We start from the raw sequence: 24,801 nt of genomic DNA, 5'->3' as shown, positions 1-24,801 counted from the left end.
CTTTAAGCAGAGATTTGAAGATGGGCAGGGAGGAGGCCTGGCGTATGGGCTCGGGGAGTTTGTTCCACGTGTGGGGTGAGGCGAGGCAGAAAGGGCGGAGCCTGGAGTTGGCGGTGGTGGAGAAGGGTACTGAAAGGAAGGATTTGTCTTGAGAGCGGATGTTACGGGTAGGAACGTAAGGGGAGATGAGGGTTGAGAGGTAAGGAGGGGCTGCGGATCGAGTACATTTGTAGGTTAGTAGCAGAAGCTTGAATTGAATGCGGTACCTGATCGGGAGCCAATGAAGTGACTTGAGGAGAGGGGTGATATGAGTGTATCGGTTCTGGCGGAATATAAGACGTGCAGCAGAGTTCTGAACGGACTGAAGGGGGGATAGGTGGCTAATAATAATAATAATAAAGTGGCTCATAAAACACAGATTCAGGATAGAAAGAGTTGAAACTCCTGTGTCCTACTGAGGACACGTTATGTGATCATGAAACCTGACACACTATTTCCAACCTAAGGCTCTGCAGCCGCTTCTTCAGCTATGTAACATCCTCGAGGCCAAAAACCTGGGACGTGCCTACATTCGGCACATAGGAGCCAACTTCAGCAAATGACTGAAATATTACCCGCAGCGAGTTTTCTCAAGCACCCACACAGACCTGGTATCTGTGATTGCATTGCACGTGGATGGAGGCGGTCCATGCATGCCGGCATCCTGCTCACTAGAAAACCCCCCACCCCCAGCATCAAAATCACTCTCGACACAACGCAGGCGCAGCAGGGCCCCCTGTACTCTCTACTCAGAAGCGGAAACAGACCTCCTCCAGCTTCCTCTCTCGAGTCTCAACCATTTGCACAACTGCAGCCGTTTCTGCAACAGAAGAACCAGTATAGCTATATCCCCGGCCGGAGCAGGTCCCTCTTGCATCCTGGGATGGGGAGGGAACCCTCTTAGCACGCACCTGCATGATTCTGCGCGCTTTCTCTGGTCGGGACGCCGGGTATCTTGGGAGACAGGCTGCGCCGCCCCGCCGCGGCCTGCTCTCTGAGGGGCGGTTGCTATGGGAACGAAGCAAACGAATTCCAAGGGCCGCGCTCGTGGACTGTCCAGTTGCGGCGCGAGATGAGTGAGGGGGCGGGGTTTCTGGAATAGATACACGTGCTGGCTGGTGGGTGCTGCTGCTGCTGCTGCTGCACATCACTGCGTTTGCTTGGCAGGTACTAAGGGGATTTCTGCTTAGCGGTGCTTTTGATGCTTTTTTTTTTTTTTTCTTTTTCATATTTGGTCGGGCGGGGAATAAGGAGGAGGAGTATTTCTAAGTCCTGTCCCGTCTTTTTTTTTTATTGAGTTCTATTCTTGCTGACTTTTGGATTATACATCGCTCGGATTTGTCTTCCAATAAGGGCGATTTTATTTTAAATAACCATAAGCATACATTTAGCTGTTTGAAGACGCCAGACGTTTGCACGCTTATCTAAGAATTACAGCATTATAAGAGGATGCAGTTGTTAATTATTCTAAGAACTGGTTAAAAATTCAAGTTTTCATAAAAACACAGACCACCTTTCTTTGCATCTGATGGCCCGGGCCCTTTTACTAAGCTGCGGTAAAAAGTGGCCTGCAGTAGTGTGGGCACATGAAATTGGCGCTGGGCCTTTTATTTACTGTGGCAGGGGAAAAAAGGCTTTTTTTTTTTTTTCAAAGAGGGGCAGTAAGTGGCCTTACAGGAAAATTAAAAGTGCATGGCTGTTTACTTCCTGAGTCCTTACCGCCACCCATTGCCCTAGCGGTAAGGGCTCATGAGCTACTCCCATGGTAATCATGCCCCCGTGATAGAAAATAGAAAATTATTTTCTACTGCAGAAAACCGAGCGCCAACTTCAGATTTACCAAGTGGTACCCGCACTACCCCAGCGGCAGTGCCAGTTGGTGCGTGCTACTTGCGCATTATCCCTTCTGCTGCTTAATAAAAGGGCCCCTAGTAGCAGGTGACCTTGCAAGACTTGAGACTAGGAGGCATATTTTCAAAGCACTTAGCCTTCCAAAGTTCCATAGAAACCTATGGAACTTTGGAAGGCTAAGTGCTTTGAAAATATGCCTCTAGGTTTACTAAGCAGCGCTATGGGTGCGTTAGCGTTTTTAACAAGTGCAAATGGTGTACGCGCATTAAACGCTAACATGCCCGTAGAAACATATAAACTGTCAAATTAAGTAGACCTATATTTTTCCAGGTGTGGGGACTTTAATTCAAATGTATATCTCAATCTTCCCAAACACTTCCAACTTAAATATTTATTTAATAGTATCCCAGTGCTTCAACTCAACACAATTTTTTCATTTTTTTCATTGTTTTCCAAAACGGGGGTCTTCAGATTTAAACTTTCCCGCCATTCGGAATAATTATTTCCGTGTATCGGCGTCACATAGATCTTCATTGATCCACCCGTAATGAAATATTTTCTCTATTATTTAGTGCCTTACTTGTGTTTATATAAGTATATATACTTCTGAGCAATTTTATATTCAAAATTTTAAAACTTAACTTTATAGTCGCCATTCAACAGCATTTTTCTCCCGAAGCAAACCTCTGCCGACATGGCCAGGTTTCGATATACTTCTTCAGGGAAGAGGTGTGCTGAAAAGAAATTACATATATTAAAAATTATATTCTTCTTCTTATCTATAGTTTCAAACCCTATCAATCCATAAGCATCAATCCATAGGATCTCATTGCTTATGGATTGATAGGGTTTGAAACTATAGATAAGAAGAAGAATATAAATTTTAATATATGTAATTTCTTTTCAGCACACCTCTTCCCTGAAGAAGTATATCGAAACCTGGCCATGTCGGCAGAGGTTTGCTTCGGGAGAAAAATGCTGTTGAATTCACGCCGTCGTAGAAACATATAGGCACGTTAAAAACGCTAACGCACCTTAGTAAACATACCCCTCAGTGTCTAAATGGCACATGAAGTTTAGAATGTAGTTTAAAAATTAGGTCATCTGCCATGTACTTTCACAGTAGGCCTGCACAGGGACGAGTTTGTAGGGGGCATGAGCAGAATTTTAATTTATAAGCCTATTTTATTAAAAAAAAAAAAACATGATAACATTACACTTGCTCTTACACAACATAGGCACTACTGATGCTGGATTTGTGCTAGTATTTTATGTCAGGTGGGGCCCTTTTACTAAGACATGCTACGAGATGGGCTTAGCGCTTCCTAACATGGGACTTTCCCACGCACTAAATCCATTTCTAGTGCATCCCTAAAAAGGGACTTTTTTTTTTTTTCAATTTTCAGGTTGCATGCTAATGTCATCCTCACCTTAATATTCCCTTATGTTTGTCCTAATTAGATTGTAAGCTCTGTCGAGCAGGGACTGTCTCTTCATGTTCAACTGTACAGCGCTGCGTACGTCTAGTAGCGCTATAGAAATGATAAGTAGTAGTGCACAACAACTGAAAATAATTAAGGCAGGAGCACCTAATGCGCCCTATTTGGGAGGTGCAAAGAGCTCCCCTCTTAACCAGTTGGTACATGTTAATGTGAGCGTGCTATTTGGATAACACTTCTACACCCATTCCCTGCTCATGCCACTTCTCCTCCAAGGGGGGCACGGCCATAAGCGTCCTCCCCTCAGTGTTCCTGCAAGCTACTGGCAGCATCAAAAAAGAAAGCAACCTGGACGTGTTCCCTCCACTTTGTCCTGCCTCCTCTGACACAACTTCCTGTGTCCGCACAGCAGAGGAAACAGGTCGAAGGCCAGGCAAAGCAGAGGTAAGTTGCTTCTTTGTTGATGCTGCCCTCAGGGGAGGAGGGAAAGAAGAGAAATACTGAACCAGGAGGGGATGCAGTGGCGGCAGACGGCGGGGGAGTCAGCGGCAGCAGGTGGCGCATTTTTTGCCCCGGGCTCGGAGGTCCTGCCACACAGCACGTGCAAAAGGGAAAGTTATCTCAAGACTCTTTAGTGTAAACCACTTTGAATGTAGTTGCAAAAACCTCAGAAAGGCGGTATATCAAGTCCCATTTCCATTTAGCACATCCAGCATTAAGCATTTTTTGGCACGCTAAGCCTGTGAGAGGGTTTATCACCCCAGTAAAAGGGCACAGTAGATGTCTCGGGGGGTCTTTTACTAACAATTAGTGCAAAATCCTAATAAAAATATATATATATTATCTGAGGCAGGACCCATAGGAATAAAATGGGTGCTATGACAGATAACACGCTAATCGTTAGTAAATATTCCCTTTGTGTCTTTATGAAATAAAGCCAAAATATACTGTTTTCTACCTACTTAACCTAGGTTCTCCGTTATGAAATGACCTTCCACTTGTGGACATGTGCACAACGATGCACATAACGAAAAATAATCCTGACTTTAGGTACACCATGCACAGAAATAATCTTGGAAGTATTGTTGATCAGTTGAAAGTGTGCGGAGGTGGTCAAAAGACAAATACAATGTTAGGCCTTTTTAGAAAAAAAAATGAGGAATCATAGGTATGGTTTATCTGCTTATTTTGCGGGGAGGGCGTATCCTTGGCAGTGAGCAAACAAGGAGTATATCTGCTGTTTGGGTTCCTGCAGCATGCTTGTGATCTGAATTGACCACGTGGCTGAGACAGGATGCTGGATTTAATAGGCCTTTGGTTCTTTAGCCCATTATAAACCATAAAGTTGAATTTCTCTGTTTTATTTCTCTGTTTATTACCCTCCTCTCACCTACCAACACCCATCCTGTTAGAATATCAATGAAATGCTTTGATGTCCCCATGCATACCCCCACCCTCCCACTCTGTCAGACAGTCAAAGTAATGCTTTGATGTTTCTCTCATATATACTACTAGTAAAAGAGGCCCGTTTCTGAGCAAATGAAACAGGCGCTAGCAAGGTTTTTATCGCCAACACCCCCCCCCCCTCCCTCCCTGGCCAGCCCCTTCGTTGTTCTGCCATTGCTCCGCCCCCAACGTCATGACGTTTGACGCGAGGGTGGGGCCCGGAGCGATTTCCCACCCTCCCCCGCCTCCCTCCCTGCCAACCCCTTCGTTGTTCTGCCATAGCTCCGCCCTTGAGGGCGGGGCCCGGAGCAATTTTGGTGGCTTCACCACCACGAACCTTCGAACCTTTTTGAAGGAAGTCAGGGCTTGGCTTCACTGACGTCAGTGTCCTCAGAACGTTGAGGGTGAGTTTTATTATAGTAGATCTGCTACCTCATTTGCGTATTTCCGATCTGAGGAAGAAGGGCAACCTTCGAAAGCTAATCAAGAAATGTATTAAGTTATGTCCAATAAAAAAGGTATCTTATTTTCTTTTCCATGTTTTATTTTGTTTGATTTCTATTGATAACCTTTTGCAGGTGAGAACTGTATGTAGATAATCTCTTTAATGTATTCAGAGTATTCCAGTAGAACTTTCCTATCTGTTGATGTTAATTCTTATACTTTCTGTTTCTCTGTGTCTCTCCGATAGGGAAATAAAGTTTGTTAATGAAATAAAGTTTATATTAACTTTCTCTTTTTACTTTATTGTCTCCCAAATCGTGGTTTGTTCTGTAGGTGAATGATAACTAATAAACTCTCCATTCACTCCAAATCTGGTCGGCTTATCTTCTTTTCTTCATAATGCTAAAAGTTTTATTTAAAAAAAATACACAACTCTGGGATTGTTGTTTTTTTTTAACCATAGCTCAAATGTAGGAGCTTTATCCTGGTTAATTTTAGCAAAACGCGTTTCTGATATGATGTCTAAATCCAACTTTGGACGTTTTGCTGAAAATGTCCAAAAATCAAGTGGCAAACATGGCCATTTTTGAACCTGAAAAATGTATATATATATATATATTTTTGTTGTTTCAAAAAAGGTAATTTCCTGAGTGTTTTTAAATGTTTTTGTGCTCAGTGCAAAAATGTTCAAGGGAAAAATGCACAAAAACAAGCCATTGGGACATATGTGGGGCCAGCATTCTTAGTAGACTGGCCACACAGACTTACCAGTAGAGCAGGGGGGTGCCATAGGGGATGCTGCAGTGGTCTTCACATAGAAGATCAGGTACACATCTCACTATTACCCCCTTATATTGTATGGGGAACCCTCCAAAACTCAAACACCTTGTGTACCCAACTGTACACCACCATTATAGCCGTTATATCTGCAGATATCACCTATATGTGGGTACAGTAAGGTTTTGGAGGGCTCACACTTTCCACCACAAGCAGGGCCGCCGAGGGGGGGGGGGGCGGGGGGCCCGGCACTGGGGTGTCTCTTCTGCTTCTAGGCCGCCGGCGCCACAGTCCCTGGTCTCACCTGCCCGCCCTCGGCTGTCGACAGCCCCCTTCCGTCCGCCACCGGGCCCCCTGCATTCAAATCGGCAGCACCTCACCTCCGTGTGAAAGCGGCAGATCGCCTCCCTTCGGGCCCTCCCTCACTGTGTCCCGCCCTCGTCTGATGTAACTTTCTGTTTCTGTGAGGGCGGGGCACAGTGAGGGAAGGCCCGAAGGGAGGCGATTTGCCGCTTTCACACGGAGGTGAGGCGCTGCCGATTTGAATGCAGGGGGGGGGGGCTGTTGACGGGGGTGGGCGAGTGGAGACTGGGGCTGTGGCGCTGGCCTGAGAGCAGGAGAGGGTGGCAACAGTGGTAGCGATTGGGGGGGGGGGGGGAGGCGGCGCAGCCTTGCCCCGGGCCCAGCTCAGTCTCTCGGTGGCCCTGACCACAAATGTAACAGCTAAAGTGGGTCCCCTTCTCTATAGTGCACTACGCCAACCACTAGGCTACTGCAGGGACTTGCTTGCTTCTCTAGAAGGACTGACCATAACATCTGATGCTGTCATAGAAGCTGGTATGTACTGTTTCACATCTTTGGGGAGTGGGGGAGGGTAGTGACTACTTGAGGAGTAAGGAAGAGTCATGCCTTAATTCCTCTGGTGGTCATCTGGTCGTTTAGGGCACCTTTTTATGACTTAGTTGTGACTTTAACAGGTCCAGACCAAAATGTCTAACTTTTGGCCCTGAATGTTTTTGCTTCCATTATGGTGGCCCATAATGTGGATGATTGCAATTTTGACTGTAAGCACTCTAAGGGAGAAATTCAGTAAGCTTTCTCCCCCCCCCCCCCCCCCCCCCAAAAAACTCAGCCTTGGAGAAGCATCTTAGTGAATCAGGTCCCAAAAAGAATCCACTAAAGGTGACCTACAGTGTCACTGCTAAAATACAAATCATGGGACCACTGCCAGCGTTGTCTCTGGAATTCAGTGCCAGGTGTCTGGGCTCTGACATTGAATTTCCAGGTATATGAGGGGGAGGGGAAGAGGACAAAAACATAGCCAGTTGTGTGATAGTCACCACTTAACCAGCTATGGTGAACTGTGTAAAGATAGTACATACTGACTAGTTACGCACTTTCCTTGGCTGGTTAACTGCTGAATATCAGCTGCCCTTAGAATGCTCCCAAAATAGCCAATTTTGGACTAGATGCTAACTGGGCATTTTCGGTGGGATTATCTGGTTAAGTGCCACTGAGGATTCACAGTTAGCCCTGGAGAGGTGACTTAAATGGCCTGGAGCCTTTCTTGGCCCTTTAAATATCGGGCCCCAAATTCCTAAATAGTAGAAAGGTCATTGGAGATCTTCTTTCCCACCAAGGCCTTACTGATTTAGGAAAGTGATGGCTTATTGTTCAGAAGGGAGGAGGATGCAATGCAGAAACACGTGAATCCTCTCTCCTCCCTGACAAGTGAGTCAGCTGGATTACGCCTTTGGATGGTGCTTCAGACACAAGGAAATGAATCCCTTTAACTTTGCATAGAGAACTGACAAGTTACACCTGGGTTTGTGGTTTAAGTGTGAACCAAGAGATTAAGTATCTGGAGAGAGGAGCATTTATTCATAAAACTCAGGTGATTATGAGAAAGAAAGCGAAAGTGCAAGGCAAGGTTAAACAGCAGCTGCTGGAGTCTACAGAGACTATTGTTGTGGAAGGGGATTTCTACAAATAAGGCAGGGTGTGTGTCTCACCTGCTGGCGTTCAGTAGGGCTTTGTGTCAATCACACAATTCAGGTCCAAAAATTAGTTGCTATGCTAAATAGCTTCTGAAAACTGGTTACAGTCACCCTACAGATCCTACTGGTTAGTGCAGCAGACTTTGATCCTGGAGAACTGGGTTCAATTCCCACTGCAGCTCCTTGTGACTCTGGGCAAGTCACTTAACCCTCCATTGCCCCTGGTACAAAATAAGTACCTGAATATATGTAAACCGCTTTGAATGTAGTTGCAAAAAACCTCAAAGGCAGAATATCAAGTCCCATTTCCCTTTCCCTTATGACATCACAATATCAGAAGTGTATCGGGCAATCAAGCCATTGTGACATCACTGATGAGGTTGGCTCAGGCATTGGTGGAATGAGGCATTATGACATCACAGTTTCAGCTCCAGTGGAGGAGTTGCCTAGTGGTTAGTGCAGTGGACTTTGAACCTGGGGAACTGAGTTCGATTCCCACTGCAGCTCCTTGTGACTCTGGGCAAGTCACTTAACCCTCCATTGCCCCTGGTACAAAATAAGCACCTGTATATAAAATGTAAACTGCTTTGAATGTAGTTGCAAAGACCACACAAAGGCAAGTCCTATTCCCTTCCCCCTAAAATGTGCACTTAATCTGAGACAGACAACTTGAGTCACAGATTTTAAGGGTGTCACTCTGCAGAGAAATGGGCAGAATCCGTTAAAAAAAAGGCAAAAGGATTAAAAAATGGTCCAAGTTACTTCTTGCACAGCTTTTCCCCTTATTTGAGACAGCAGCTCACCTACACATATGGAGCTACAGGTAAAGCAGAGTGCAGGTCCTGGGGGCAATGTTTCTAAATGGGTTCATTTTGCACATCAGTACTTATAAAACTGCACTCCTAAGACACAGTATGATCTCAGCCTCCCAAACGTACTGCTAATGCTCACTGTAGTACTTGCATTGTACCAAAAAGACAGCTTCCTTCTGGACTTCATAAGATGTAGTGTGTACAGGCAACCTAGCCAGGTGTGCTTGGATATTCCTTTTAATCAAGCCTGTAGCACCCAAAATGACAAGAAATATTTCTGTACCTTTCTGCCACATTTTCACAGCTTCCCTGTGCAGAGACAGGTAAAGAAACTCTACACGGATCCCTGTGCGACAGGTGAAGCAGACAGCACAGTCCACCTGTACAGAGAGACAGATAGCTCCAACCTCATCCCTGTGAGACTACTACTTATCTATAGCGCTACAAGACGTACACGGCGCTGTACAGGTAAAGGAGCTCTAGCGTGATTCCTGTGAGACAGCTGAAGCAAAAAAGCAGCTCACCTGTGCAGAGAGACATGTAAAAAAGCTCCAACCTAATCCTGGTGAAGCAGAAAGCAGCTCACCTGTGCAGAGAGACAGGAAAAGAAACTCTAGACAGATCCCTGTGAGACAGGTGAAGCAGACAGCACAGTCCACCTCTACAGAGAGACAGATAGCTCCAACCTCATCCTTGTGAGACTACTACTTATCTATAGTGCTACAAGACGTACACGGCGCTGTACAGGTAAAGGAGCTCTAGCATGATTCCTGTGAGACAGCTGAAGCAAAAAGCAGCTCACCTGTGCAGAGACAGGTGAAGAAACTCTAGACTGATCCCTGTGAGACAGGTGAAGCAGACAGAACAGTCCACCTCTACAGAGAGACAGATAGCTCCAACCTCATCCCTGTGAGACTACTACTTATCATTTCCATAGCACTACAAGACGTACACAGCGCTGTACAGGTAAAGGAGCTCTAGTGTGATTCCTGTGAGACAGCTGAAGCAAAAAAGCAGCTCACCTGTGCAGAGAGACATGTAAAAAAGCTCCAACCTAATCCTGTGAGACAGGATGAAGCAGAAAGCAGATCACCTGTGCAGAGAGACAGGTGAAGAAATACTAACCTGAGCCCTGTGAGACAGGTAAAGGAGCTCTACTGTAAGACAAATGAAGCAAAAGGCAGCCCACCCATGCAGAGATATGTAAAAAAAAAAAAAAAGTTCCAGTCTAATCCTAGCGAGACAGGTGAAGCAGAAAGCAGCTCACCTGTGCAGAGAGACAGGTAAAGAAACTCTAGACGGATCCCTGTGAGACAGGTGAAGCAGACAGTACAGTCCACCTCTACAGAGAGACAGATAGCTCCAACCTCATCCCTGTGAGACTACTACTTATCATTTCTATCGTGCTACAAGACGTACACGGCGCTGTACAGGTAAAGGAGCTCTAGCGTGATTCCTGTGAGACAGCTGAAGCAAAAAAGCAGATCACCTGTGCAGAGAGACAGGTAAAGAAACTCTAGACGGATCCCTGTGAGACAGGTGAAGCAGACAGTACAGTCCACCTCTACAGAGAGACAGATAGCTCCAACCTCATCCCTGTGAGACTACTACTTATCATTTCTATCGTGCTACAAGACGTACACGGCGCTGTACAGGTAAAGGAGCTCTAGCGTGATTCCTGTGAGACAGCTGAAGCAAAAAAGCAGATCACCTGTGCAGAGAGACAGGTGAAGAAACTCTAGACGTTTCCCTGTGAGACAGGTGAAGCAGACAGAACAGTCCACCTCTACAGAGAGACAAATAGCTCCAACCTCATCCCCGTGAGACTACTACGTATCATTTCTATCGCGCTACAAGACGTACACGGCGCTGTACAGGTAAAGGAGCTCTAGCGTGATTCCTGTGAGACAGCTGAAGCAAAAAAGCAGATCACCTGTGCAGAGAGACAGGTGAAGAAACTCTAGACGGATCCCTGTGAGACAGGTGAAGCAGACAGAACAGTCCACCTGTACAGAGAGACAGATAGCTCCAACCTCATCCCTGTGAGATTTCTATAGCACTACAAGACGTACACAGCGCTGTACAGGTAAAGGAGCTCTAGTGTGATTCCTGTGAGACAGCTGAAGCAAAAAAGCAGCTCATCTGTGCAGAGACATGTAAAAAAAAAAAAGCTCCAGTCTAATCCTGGTGAGACAGGTGAAACAGAGCGACAGGTGAAGGAGTTGCTGCCGCCCGATCTCTAACCTGCCTGTGAGCAGCTCACCTGTGCAGACAGGTAGATGAGCCAGAACTCTGCTGCTGCTCTCTAGCTTCTCTTCCTTGCACCGGAAGGGCGGGACTTGTGTAACCATAACCCTCTCTCCCTGCTGTGAGTGTGACACCAGCCCCAGAAATAGATTGAAATCAGGAAGTGCTGCAGCAGGGGCTGGCAGTAACTTGTTTGCCCTCCTTTAGTTCTCAGGCAGTTCACTTCACATCAGGCTCGCAGGCAGCAGCAGTCGTCCCTTCTTATCGGGGAAAGAGGAGCGTGCAAGACGCAGCAGGGGGATCGGCTTTGCTCTCCAGGAAGGTAAGGCAAAGTGCTGTCACTCTGGATTCAGGCTGAGACCTGATAGCAATCGCAAAACCTCTCTGACCTGCTTTGAGAGTTGCCTGTGCAGGCTGCGTGGGATCTGGGGGCAGAGCTGGTGTTTAGCGCGCAAGGTGGCGTCTCTGGGCGCAGTGCTGCGTCGCTGTCTTTCTCTTCCGCCGTGGGTTGCACTTCGGTATAGCAGCGGTCACCGGCTGCTGCCTTGTTACTAAAGAATAAGCCCGTGTTTTTGACTAGTACAGCTACGACTACTACTATAAATCATTTCTATAGCGCTGCCAGTCGTACCCAGCGCTTCCCAAATGAACATGAAGAAAAGACAGACCCTGCTCAAAAGAGCTTACAATCTAAGTGGTGGACTTTGGTCCTGGGGAACTGGGTTCGATTCCCACTGCAGGCACAGGCCAGCTCCTTGTGACTCTGGGCAAGTCACTTAACCCTTCATTGCCCCAGGTACAAATAAGTACCTGTATATAATATGTAAGCCGCATTGAGCCTGCCATGAGTGGAAAAGCGCGGGGTACAAATGTAATTAAAAAAAAAACCCAAATAAATCAGGACAGACAGACAGGACCCAGGTTTTGCACAGAGGCCAGGGATAAGCATAGTATGCAGGCTGAGAGAGTCAGAATTGTGAAAATACCTGGGTGAAGAGATGAGTCTTGAGCTGTCTTAAAAGTGAATATAACAACCCCCTTCTGTCTTTGGATGGGGGACAGACTCCCTGAGCACAGGTCAGCGCTCTGGAGCCCGCGTTGTCTGTTCCGTACAGTGGAGACTGAACGAGGGGAGGGGGTGGTATTTTAGGAAAAAATCGGGAGCTGCATCCTGAAGACACCCAAAAATGTGTTGTAAGGTTTCCAGCAGCAAAATGAGAAAGCTTAAACTTAATCTAGTAGGCTTGGCAGTTAAGATTCGGCGCAACAGAACGCCTAAATGTAGGAGCCTAAATAGCGCGTGCTAAATGCAAATTCTGTAATGGCAGTTGCCAAGTACTAGCAGCCCTCAGTTAAAGCACCTAACTTTAGGTGGCAGCATTGACACCAAAGTGCCAGGCACACCTCTGACCTGCTCTTAACCCCCCCTCCCTCCCCCAAGCATTTGCGCACTAAAGGTTCCATTTGCCAAGCTGTGGGGGGAAAAGGGCCCTGTGCTAGCGGCAGGACCCTTTTTAGTGCAGCGGGTAAAACAAAAAAAGCCCCCAGAGACACATGGCCAGGCGGCGGAGAGCCCTTACCACCCCCATTGAGTTGGCGATAAGGGTTCCTGTGCTAACCTGGCAGTAAGCCCAATGCCCGTGCAAGCCATTTCCAGGCATTGGGCTTACCGTTGCTCTGTAAAAGCCCCCCCCCCCCAAGGAGTTACCTGCTAAGGTTACAGAATACTGACTACCTGCAGTTGCATGCATAACTGCCGTCTCCAATTATAGCTAGTTATTAGTAATGCCAAACTCAGTTAGTACTTAATTTAAGATTCTTCTCAGTATATGCAGCTCACTGTGGCATCAGATGCAACATTTTGGTGCAGCCAGCCTGCCTTCAGACCTGCCCAATCAGACTCAGACTTGTGATATATTTATAACCAATCCCCAGCTGCATGGAGAGATGATACAATGGAGGGTGACATACTGACATTCACCCATGTAAAAAAAAAAACCAAAAATTTTTCAAAATGATTGGGGATGCAAAAATTGGTATCCGGCAAACAACCACCTGGACTATTCCCACTCACCAGTTGCCCTCCCCCCCCCCCCCCCGATCATTTCCCACCTTAAGGTGTCAATTGCCACCTGCAGAATCCCACTCCCCACAGTAAATTCCTACCCCAAATTATATGTTCTTATGTTTTTCATGACAGGCTATCCTAGAAGGTTTTGCTCTGTATGTATAATTAATGTTGTGAGGTCATGCGCAGGCAGCACCACGCCACTATGGGGCTATTGACCATGGCAATCTTTTTTTTTTTTTTTTTTAAGCGCCTTATCGAGTACACACAGAGTTTCTTGCTATACACTTTTTGACAGTACAGAGTTTCGAGGTAAGGGCCTTTTTATATTCTGTATTGGCGGGAGACATCCTGGTTTCTCACTGTTCTTATGTGTCCTTTTTGGTTTGTGGTTCGTCGTTATCTTGTGCTAATTTATAGATGTGGACGCTCACTGGGGATGCTTTAGTTTTTTAGTCTTTGATCATCCCATGATGTCCAGTAATAATGCATTTTTTTCATACATTTTATTTTTTTAGGAGTGTGAATTTTTTGTTGTTGTGGTTGGACTTTGGGATTTTCTCTTTTTTTTAAATATTGGCTTAGTTAATTATATCATATTTTTGGTTATTCTGTATTGATATTTTTCTTTCAGTACTGTTTCATATGTTTAGTAAAGGATTTGCTGGTGATGGGTAGTATTCTTTTTTTTTTTTTTTTCTTAGCTGTACAGTGTGTGGAATTATATTTGGCAATAGAACGAGAGGACATGAAATGAGGTTGAAGGGGGGCAGCCTCAGGAAAGATGTCAGGAAGTATTTTTTCACGGAGAGGGTGGTAGATGCTTGGAATGCCCTCCCATGGGAGGTGGTGGAGATGAAAACGGTAACGGAATTCAAACATGCGTGGGATATGCATAAAGGAATCCTGTGCAGAAGGAATGGATCCTCAGAAGCTTAGCTGAAATTGGGTGGCGGAGCAGGTGGGGGGAAGAGGGGTTGGTGGTTGCGAGGCGAGGATAGTGGAGAGCAGACTTATACAGTCTGTGCCAAAGCCGGTGATGGGAGGTGGGACTGGTGGTTGGGAGGCGGGAAGTACTGCTGCGCAGACTTGTACGGTCTGTGCCCTGAGTAAAGCAGGTACAAATCAAGGTAAGGTTTACACATATGTTGTCTTGTTGGGCAGACTGGATGGACTGTGCAGGTCTTTTTCTGCCGTTATCTACTATGTTACTATGTAATATAAATGTTATGGAGGGGAATTGTCCTTGCTGGAGAGGTGAGAATTGGTTAGGGGGAAATTGACCTAAGTGGTAATTATTCAGAGGGTAATTGGTGGGTGGGAATTCTCCAGATGGGAACTTCCTAGAACTGCAACAATTACCCATTTTGGGGTCTAAATGAGAGTTTCCTCAGTACTTAGGATTTTTAAGCAGCCACCTATGCACAAATGTATTAAAAAAAAAAGTTAAAATCCCAAGGTTTAAAAACAGTGGAACCAGCCAGTGACTCAAGGGCATTAATGTACAGGAAGTGAGCCTTTTTCAACTGAAGGAAAACTCTGGAACGAGGGGGCATACGATGAAGTTGAGGGAATAGGCTTAGGAGTAATCTAAGGAAGTATTATTTCACAGAAAGGGTGGTGGAAGCGTGAAATGGCCTCCCAGTGGAGGCTGTGGAGTCGAGGACTGTGTCAGAATTGAAAAAGGCATGGGATAAGCATGTGGGATCGCTTAGGAAAAGGGAAGAGTTAGGGGTTACAGAGGATGGGCAGACTGGATGGGCCATTTGGCCGTTACCTGTCATCATGTTTCTAATGCTTGGTGTATGTAGGGAGATGCATAACTGATGGGCACCATACACTAGATGAGATCTTGCCAAATTCTGTAGGCCCCTACCTTTGAAAAGATATAGTGCCAGATTTTCTATAGATCGCCCAGAGTTAGCTGCTCAATTTTGGGATGCAGATTTCAGATCTGCGCACAAAGTAATTAGCTAAATTGGCACTAACAATTGATAATTGGTGTTAAGCACTTGGCAGTAATTAGTTATGCATGTATCTGTACGGTTACCATATTTTGTCCCCCAAAAAGGACACATGACCCGCCCCCACCACACACCCCACCCCCTTCCACGCCCTCACTCCGCTCCTGTCACATTTCCCCTCCCACCCGTCAACCCCCCCTTACTTTACTACTGCCCTGGTGGTCTAGTGACCTCTTCGGGGCAGGAAAGAGCCCCCTCTTTCCTGCCCGGAGCGCTGCCCTGCATGCATCTTTCCTGTTGCTGATCTCGGCGCTGATTCAAAATGGCCGCCGAGAGTTGAAGTCTAGGATTTCCCCCTCCCCCCCTCTTCCTTTAGGGATTCCAACCATGAGTCTACTCCTGGAATTCATCAAAGTATCTTCTCCTTGGTTCACAGTTGGTGAAGTTCTCTCTTGCCGATATCTTCCCCCCCTCCCCCGCTTTGGTAAAGGATTGCTGGTCCTCTTTCATCCCCCCCTCCCCCAGTATTTCTTGATGTTAAATATAGTCTTTCCTCGGATATTGTTCAAGCCCTTTGGAAGAACTCGGTAGTTAATTCCCTTCTTAAAAACATAGTCTGGACAAGCACATTCCTACGAACTGCCAGCCAATCGCCAACCTACCCATTCTTTGCTTAACTTGTGGAAATTGCAGTGCAGCAACTACTATGTATAATTTCTAAAGCGCTACTAGACGTACGCAGCGCTTCACAGGCTTCTGAGAGGCTAACAGTGCATGTCACCCTTGGCAGTCGGGCTGTTGTAGAGGCTGAATCACTAAAACGGCATTGTTCTGGATGCAAGATGAGATTGATATCTACCAAGATGATCTGTATGGATGAGGAGACCATCCAAAAGACTCGGTTCAGCTTTTGATACTATAGAGTGTCCAGTGGTTCTCAAATCTGTCCTGGGGGACCCGTCGGATTTTTCAGGATATCCCTAATGAATATGCATATCAGTATATACACAGTTGTCCTTAGCTTGCGTTTTTTATTTTTTATGTATGCTTTATACAATCAATATTCCACCATATTATTACAAAAGCCTTCATTCATACCACCCATTCATCCACATTCATACCAACTACTACGTAGAGACTGCTAACTAATACAACTTATGGCTTATCTACCACACCACAAACCTAATAATGTTGATAGTCCAAATGTTTCTTCCCAGAGGATGCCAGCTCCACCAGTCAATTATCTCAACATAAGTCATTAACATGCAACTGTGCAGTGTTTCTGTTGTTTCCTATCAACATAGAACTCCAATCCCAGATCTAATAGTGAGTTCACAATGAGTTCTTAACCAGTCATGGTTTAAATCCACAACTAGTGCTCCTTATGTTGGTTGCACCTGCCCGCTGATATCATTCCACCATATTTAAGGCTCAAAACTCAGTGGTAGAATCACAACGCCCAACTTTAACTGGTCTCCCTCCACGTAATCCATGAATCAGATGCAGGTGCAGGACGTCAGACTCGCAGGAACAGAAGCCTGCGCAGCCACGTTGCTGTTCTGCAAGGGCAGGCTTCTACATGGACTGTTGCCAGTGGAATAGCAACATTCCACATAGAATCTCAAATAGTATCAACATTCCATGTAGAATCTCAACTAGTAGCAACATTCCATGTAGAATTTCAAATAGGGAAATGGAAATGGGCAATGGAGGGTTAAGTGACTTGCCCAGAGTCACAAGGAGCTGCAGTGGGAATCGAACTCAGTTCCCCAGGATCAAAGTCCACTGCACTAACCACTAGGCTACTCCTCCACACCTTGGTGCTTGTTTCCTACGCTTAAATATAAGCCTTCCAAATAAAAAAAAAAAATTGAAAAGCTTATATTTTTAAAAGTGCAGAAAACAGGTGCTAATGTGTTCCTTCGCTTTCAGGTTTGCCTGGCGCATATGCACAAGAGCTGAGCTTACCGCAAAACTCTTCTGCGCGTGCGCCAAGCACATTTCCCCCTCCTTGCTTTCGCTTTTACAATGAACATATAATTTGAATACCGTTTCCTCTGAGCATTGGTGAGCTAGTGTTCTGCGCTGTTGGCTTTGCTGCTGGAGTTCCGAGTATCCACCCATCAGTGTCCCACATGTTCTTTCACCAACCCCCTATTTAACATATTCATGGTGCCAGTAGCAACAGGATTTGGGTCTCAGCTTGTATGTGGATGGCATCAGATTCTTGTTGTAAACAATAGCTGGGACTTAGCCAGGGCTTTTTTTGAGGGGGTACTTGGGGGTACTGAGTACCGGCACCTTTTCCATTGTCTACTAAAATTGATCCATGGTCCCCAAGTTTTAATGAAAGAGCTCAGGCTCCACACACCAATTCTGCCTTGTCATAGATTCTGTGACTGGTTGCAGGGGGCCTGGCTATTGTGGGGTGGGTCCCTCAGTGATCACCCCACCCTTGAAGAGTGGCCTGGCATTTGAGTACCGACACTAGCTCACCAATGCTCAGAGGAAACGGTATTCAAATTATATGTTCATCATTGTAAAAGTGAAAGCAAGGAGGGGAAAACGTGCTTGGCGCACGCGCAGAAGAGTTTTGTGGTAAGCTCAGCTCTGGTGCGTATGTGCCAGGCAAACCTGAGAATGGATCCTAAGGAGCTTAGCTGAGATTGGGTGGCAGAGCCAGCTGGTGGTGGGAGGCGAGGATAGTGCTGGGCAGACTTGTACGGTCTGTGCCAGAGCCAGTGGTGGGAGGCGGGGATAGTGCTGGGCAGACTTATATGGTCTGTGCCCTGAAAATGACAGATACAAATCAAGGTATACACAAAAAGTAGCACATATGAGTTTGTCTTGTTGGGCAGACTGGATGGACCATGCAGGTCTTTTTCTGCCGTCATTTACTATGTTACTATGTTTTTTGCTAGAAAAAATGTACTGGACTTCGCATTTCTAAGGTCGTTGGGGGAATAGGCTGGATAAAATATCGGAATGCTTGAAACCCATACGTTGATTCTTAATCCAAAACTGTGAAGCACTCTCTGGTTTCTAAAATGTAAGTCCCTGCCATTTCAGCCGCTCCTGCACAAAATAAACTGTACAGGTCAGGGAATGGCTGGTCTCTTTGGGAGTTTTATGGGACAGTAAACTCTCTCTCTCTCACACAATTCAAGGGTCTTTTAGTGCACTGAGAAGATCCTGTGCCTTCAGGCTGTACTTGGACAATCGGAAACTTTACTTCACGCTCTGGTTATCATCTGTCTGAATTACTGTAACTCATTACTGGCAGGCACTTCACAAAGATAAAGAGTCTTCAGCTAATCCAAAACGCAGTGATTATGCTAGGAGATCGGATGGTTTACCCCTCTGATTTGGCAGCAGCAACTTTGGCTCCTGATAGCTCTATATTTTATGTTTATTTGTATCCCGCCTTGTATCCAAGGTGGATAACAACACCACAATAACAGTAAAAAAAAAAAAAAAAAACCCCACAACAATACAATGATAGCGATTCAGCATAAATTCAGCAGCAGCAGAACACTAAAAGCATTATTAATCAACACGATGGTCTAGCAAGTGGCATTTCAACATTTGCCTAAATGTTGCAGGGTTCTGTTGAATTAAAACAAAAACAAACAAAAAGGCAGTTTATTCCATGCCTGAGATCCAGCCACAGAGAAAATACCAATTCTTGTAAGTTGTAAATGCAGACCCTTGAATCTAGTGTAACGAGCATGCCAGGGGCATAGCTAGGTGGGGGCATGGGCCCCCACAGATTTAGCCCTGGCCCCCTCTACTTTTGACCGCCGCCAACCCTCCCCCACCGCCAGGTACCTTTGCTGGCGGGGGTCCCCAACCCCTGCCAGCTGAAGTCTTCAGCGCCGGTCTCCGGCGCGTTCGCTGGTCTGTTTCTGTAAGTCCTGACTTCCAATACACGCACCCACAATTTGTAAAAGGGTCCCTTAACATTTAATTGTAACTATTATCGGACCATTCTCAGTAAAAATAAATTTTTGTGCACATTTAATTTCCAACTATTTGACGTCTCAAAAATCATTCACAAGAGAAAATCAGAAATCAGCACTGTACCAGGAAATGAAATAGGCAGACAAGACTAGATTCATTTTAATTGAAGTGGAGCCCAGCTGTTATATTTTTCAGGCTTATGTTCACTCGGTGGTTGTTTTTGTGTCTGGTTCAACTTCCTTACTGACTGTTCAAAATCTGTATCTAATGCTGTGGTTAAAACCATTTCTTTTGAACTATGTTTTTGATGATCAGCTTCTAATATTTATTTCCAAATTTTCTATACTGCTTAAAAAATAGGTGATTTACAAAATACAAACATAGCATAAAATTCAAACAAAAATTAAAAAAAAAATCATATGTGGTAGGTTCCCCCCCCCCCCCCCCCCCCGACTGCATATCACAAATATTAGAGGTTGAGAAGGAAATACAATCATTGACTTGGCAGTTTGAGAGGAAGGTGTGTAGCGGAAGTAGAAATGACTTGTCTTGGTGTGTCTATTTGTGGTTGGAGTAAGTTTTTATAAGAAGCTAATATATATATATCACCTGTATTTTATATGTACAGCAAATAATGAGCATTTTTTCTGTAAATTGTTCTCAACAAAGAAATTACTCTTATGGGATTCCCCATATTACAATATTTTTTTCTTTTCATAGTACTGTCAGTATGTGGAGCTGTAAGAGAAAATGTATCTAGATTTGAGAGGTTAATCTGTTTCCTGAAGGTTACACAGCAAGGAGGGGACTGGGCCAAGGTCTCTAGGGTCAGAATTCGGTGTTGCTCCCTCTCTTCCATTCACCCACCTACCATAGCTCTTAATTAGAGACAGACAATTCTTAGTCTTCAGAACCCCAAACAGATTTGAGTTTTTAGTATAGTCAAATTGTGCAGATTGACTGCCCAAGTTCTTAGACAAAATGTGTGCAAATGTATCTCCGTGTTCATCGTGGATAACCTGAAAACTCGACCTGTCTGCAGCTTAACGGATCAAAACTACCTACCTTCTTCTTATTGAGGCCCTTAAACCAGTGGTTCCCAAACCTGGTCCTGGAGGTTTTCAGGATACCCACAATGAATATTCATTAGAGAGATTTGCATGCACTGCCTCCACTGAATTCAAATCTCTCTGATGAATTTACACTGTGGATATCCTGAAAACCTGACTGGCTGGGGTGCCTCCAGGACCAGGTTTGGGAACCACTGCTTTAAACTGCCTTTTTTTGTGTGTGTCTATTGGCTATGGCAGTGGTTCCCAAACCTGGTCCTGGAGGCACCCCAGCCAGTCAGGTTTTCAGGATACCCCCAATGAATACGCCCAACGCATAATTAAACTCTGGAATTCGTTGCCGGAGAACGTGGTGAAGGCGGTTAGCTTGGCAGAGTTTAAAAAGGGGTTAGACGGTTTCCTAAAGGACAAGTCCATAAACCACTACTAAATGGACTTGGGAAAAATCCACAATTCCAGGAATAACATGTATAGAATGTTTGTACATTTGGGAAGCTCACCAGGTGCCCTGGATTGGCCGCTGTCGTGGACAGGATTCTGGGCTCGATGGACCTTTAGTCTTTTCCCAGTGTGGCATTACTTATGAGGGAGATTTGCACGCAGTGGAAGCAGTGCATGGAAATCACTCATGAATATTCATTGTGGATATCCTGAAAACCCAACTGGCATGGGGTGCCTCTAGGACCAGGTTTGGGAATCACTGGGATAAGGCATGATACTGTGCAAATGAGAGGTGAAATCCTCTAGCACAGGTTTGCAGAGCTTCCAAGGTACTCGGATTAGGGGGATTTTAGACCAATCCTGGATTTCTGGTAAACTCATTGTGCATTATGGGATCTTCAGTACTAAATTCAATGGGTAGAGTTGGGGACTATAAATCCCATACTCCTTTGGATCATGTAAGTTTAAGTTTAAAACCAGGAATGACCAAAAGGTTTTGCTCCTGGAACTGAGTAACTTGGCAGCTCTAGGCTTGTCCAAGTTTAGTATTCAAGGGCTTGAAACAGGATGTCCATTATGGATATGGATGAAAGAGATTTGATTTCAGTGGATGCAGTATGCATGCAAATTTCTCTCATGCATATTCATTAGGTGTATCCTAAAAATCTGACCTGTTTGCACAGCCTGCCTAGCAGATCAATAAAACCAAATATCTGAAAATGCACTCGGGGTGCTTTATAGGGGACTTAAACAAACCTACTTAGCAGGATAGAAATAAATTCCCCCAAATCCTCTAGCGCTCACTAAGCTACTTTCTGTTTAAATCAAAGATGTCTCTAAGTTACTACTACTACTACTTATCATTTCTATAGCGCTACTAAATGTACGCAGCGCTGTACACTTGAACATGAAGAGACAGTCCCTGCTCAACAGAGCTTACAATCTAATTAGGACAGACAAACAGGACAAACAAGAGATAAGGGAATATTAAAGTGAGGATGATAAAATAAGGGTTCTGAACAAGTGAATAAGGGTTAGGAGTTAAAAGCAGCATCAAAAAGGTGGCCTTTTAGCTTAGATTTGAAGACGGCCAGTGATGGAGCTTGACATACCGGCTCAGGAAGTCTATTCCAGGCATATGATGTAGCAGGATAAAAGGAACGGAGTCTGAAGTTAGCGGTTAAGGAGAAGGGTGCAGGTAAGAGAGATTTACCCAGTGAATGGAGTTCCCGGGGAGGAGTGTAAGGAGAGATAAGAGTGGAGAGGTACTGAGGAGCTGCAGAGTGAATGCACTTATAGGTCAATAAGAGGAGTTTGAACTGTATGCGGAAATGGATAGGGAGCCAGTGAAGTAACTTGAGGAGAGGGCTAATATGAGCATAGCGACATTGGCAGAATATTAGTCGTTCAGCAGAATTTTGAACAGATTGAAGAGGAGAGAGATGGCTAAGTGGGAGACCTGTGAGAAGCAAGTTGCAATAGTCTAAGCGAGAGGTGATAAGAGTGTGGATGAGGGTTCTGGTAGTGTGCTCAGAATGGAAAGGGTGAATTGTGGTGATATTATAGAGAAAGAAACGACAGGTTTTAGCAGTCTGCTGAATATGTGCAGAGAAGGAGAGGGAGGAGTCAAAAATGACCCCAAGGTTATGAGCTGATGAGAGTGTTATCCACAGAAATAGAGAATGGGGGAAGAGGAGAGGTTGGTTTAGGGGGAAAGATAAGAAGCTCAGTCTTGGTCATGTTTAGTTTCAGATGGCAGTGAGACATCCAGGGAACAATGTCAGACAGGCAGGCTGATACTTTGGCTTGGATTCCTGCTGAGATTTCTGATGTGGAGAGGTAGATCTGGGAGTCGTCAGCGTAAAGGTGATACTGAAAACCATGGGATGAGATCAAAGTACCAAGGTGTATAGATGGAGAAAAGAAGAGATCCCAGGACAGATCCCTGAGGTACACCAACTGACAGTGGGATAGAAGTAGAAGAGGATCCACCAGAGTGTACACTAGAAGTACGCTGGGAGAGATAAGAAGAAAACAAGGAAAGAACAGAGCCCTGAAATCCAAGTGAGGACAGCGTATCAAGGAATAGGCTGTGATCAACAGTGTCAAAAGCAGCAGATAGATCGAGAAGGATGAGGATAGAATAGAGCCCTTTGGATCTGGCCAGGAACAGGTTATTGGAGACTTTAGCAAGCGCTGTTTCAGTTGAATGAAGGAGGCGAAAGCCAGATTGAAGTGGAGCAAGAATATCTTGAGATGAAAGAAAGTCAAGGCAACGACGGTGAACAGCACATTCAAGTATCTTGGATAGGAAAGGGAGGAGGGAGATGGGGCGATAGTTGGAAGGACAGGTAGGGTCCAATGAAGTTTTTTTTAAGGAGTGGTCTGACTACGGCATGTTTGAAGGCATCAGCAACAGTCGCAGTGGAAAGTGAAAGATTGTGGATATGACAGATAAAAGGGATGACAGTAGGAGAGATAATGTTAGGTAGATGGGTGGTAATAGGATCAGAGGAACAGGTAGTTAGTTTCGAGGAGGAAATAAGATGTTTAGTTTTCTCTTCAGTGATTTCGGAAAAGGAAGAAAAGGAGGCAGGGGCGGAGGGTGAGAGAATGGACTAAGGGAAGGAGAGGTGGAGGTGACCTGGTTGAGAATTCAAGTTTAATCTTGTGAATCTTATCATGAAAGTACTTAGCCAGAGTCTGGGGAGAAAGTGAAAGGGGAGTTGGAGGTGAAGGCACTTTGAGGAGAGAGTTCAGTGTGGCAAAGAGAATTTGTCAACGGGATGTAATAGTTCTGTTTGGCAAGTAACAGAGCAGGCTGGAAGGAGGTCAGCAAGAATTTGAAATGTATGAAGTCAGCATGGGCACGGGATTTCAGCTAAAGGTGTTCGGCAGAGCAGGCACAGGAACGTAGGTAGCGGATTCTAGAGGTCAGCCAAGGCTGGGGTTTGGTACATTTTACAGAATGGGGAATAGGAGGAGTGAGAGTATCCAGAGGAGAGGACAGAATAGTATTATAGGAAGAGACAGCCTCATTGACAGGCTTGGATAACATAGTGGTAGAGAAGAGATTTGAAACACTGGAGGACAGAGTAGAAGGGTCAGTACCCCGAAGATTCCTAAATGTGTTGGTTAAGATTGGAGGGAACTGGGGAGGAGGGTGTTTAAGTGTGAAAGTTATCAGATGATGGTCAGAGAGGGGAAGAGTTTAGGCACAGAAACTGGAGAGTGAGCAGTTTGAGAAGAGGATAAGATCAAGACAGTGGCCGTTCTGGTGAGTAGGGGCAGTGGAGCACAGTTGAAGATTGAAAGAGGATGTTAAAGCAAGAAACTGAGAAGCATAAGAGTCAGAGGGATCATTAGCATGAATGTTAAAATCCCCAAGAATGAGGGAAGGAGATGAAGGTTCAAGAAAGAAGGAAAGCCAAGCATCAAAGTCAGTGAGAAAGGAAGAAAGGGACTTATCGGGGTCGATAAATGATTGCTACTAGGAGAAGAAGAGGAGTGAATAGATGGATGGAGTGGACTTCGAAGGAAGAAAAGCAGTGAGACTGAGGTAGAAGAAGAGGTTGAAATCCACAAGAGGGTGAAAGTAGTAGCCCGACACCACCTCCGCAGCCAACTGGGCGAGGAGTATGGGGGAAAAAAGATAAACTCCATGGCATAGGGCTGCGACTGAAGCAGAGTCTTCAGGGTAAAGCCAAGTTTCAGTTAGGGCAAGCAGATGGAGAGTACGAGAGATAAATATGTCATGGATGTAGGAAAGTTTGTTACAGACAGAGCGGGCATTCCACAGAGCACAAGAGAGGCAGAGAAGAAGGGGGGAGGAGAGGAACAGAAATTAGATTGGAGATATCATGGTGTGACCTGCACAAATAGGATGAGAGCTGATGTGGAGGACCAGGATTGGGATTTAATGGCCCCAGCGGAGAGCAGGAGAAGGAGCAAGAGAGTACAGAGAAGAGTAGGAGAGGTATGACGACAGCGACGAAGGCGAGATGTACTCAGATAGAAAGGAGAGGGATGAGTGGAAGGAAGGAAATGTTGAAGGTTGAGAGCTGAGAAGAAGGAAGAGGGAAAAAAGAGATGGTGAGATGATGAATATAGAGGACGGACAATGTGTTCCTGCAGTGTACAGTGCTTTCAGATGGAGAAACAGATTAGGAAGGGACAGTACCAAGAAGAGAAAGTGTACTGGAGCCATAAGTAGTAATTGGGAGAAAAATAAATGTAAAGAAAAAAA

The 24,801-nt window shown here is 45.3% G+C and overlaps 1 protein-coding gene across 1 annotated transcript in view; it reads left to right on the top strand.

Annotated features, from left to right (window-relative positions):
* The first annotated feature begins 11,135 nt into the window (after positions 1–11,135).
* Positions 11,136–24,801, top strand: part of IRF5 (interferon regulatory factor 5) — an 80,186-nt gene continuing 66,520 nt past the window's right edge. Inside the window, exon 1 of the mRNA XM_030216643.1 lies at positions 11,136–11,374. The gene's annotated coding sequence lies outside the window, so the exon portion shown is untranslated. The remainder of the gene's footprint in view (positions 11,375–24,801) is intronic.

Source organism: Microcaecilia unicolor, chromosome 10, assembly GCF_901765095.1.
Source record: "Microcaecilia unicolor chromosome 10, aMicUni1.1, whole genome shotgun sequence".
In the NCBI taxonomy this organism is placed as follows: Eukaryota; Metazoa; Chordata; class Amphibia; order Gymnophiona; family Siphonopidae; genus Microcaecilia; species Microcaecilia unicolor.
The sequence above is the reverse complement of the archived record's forward strand: the minus strand, read 5'-3'. Positions and strand labels throughout refer to the sequence as shown.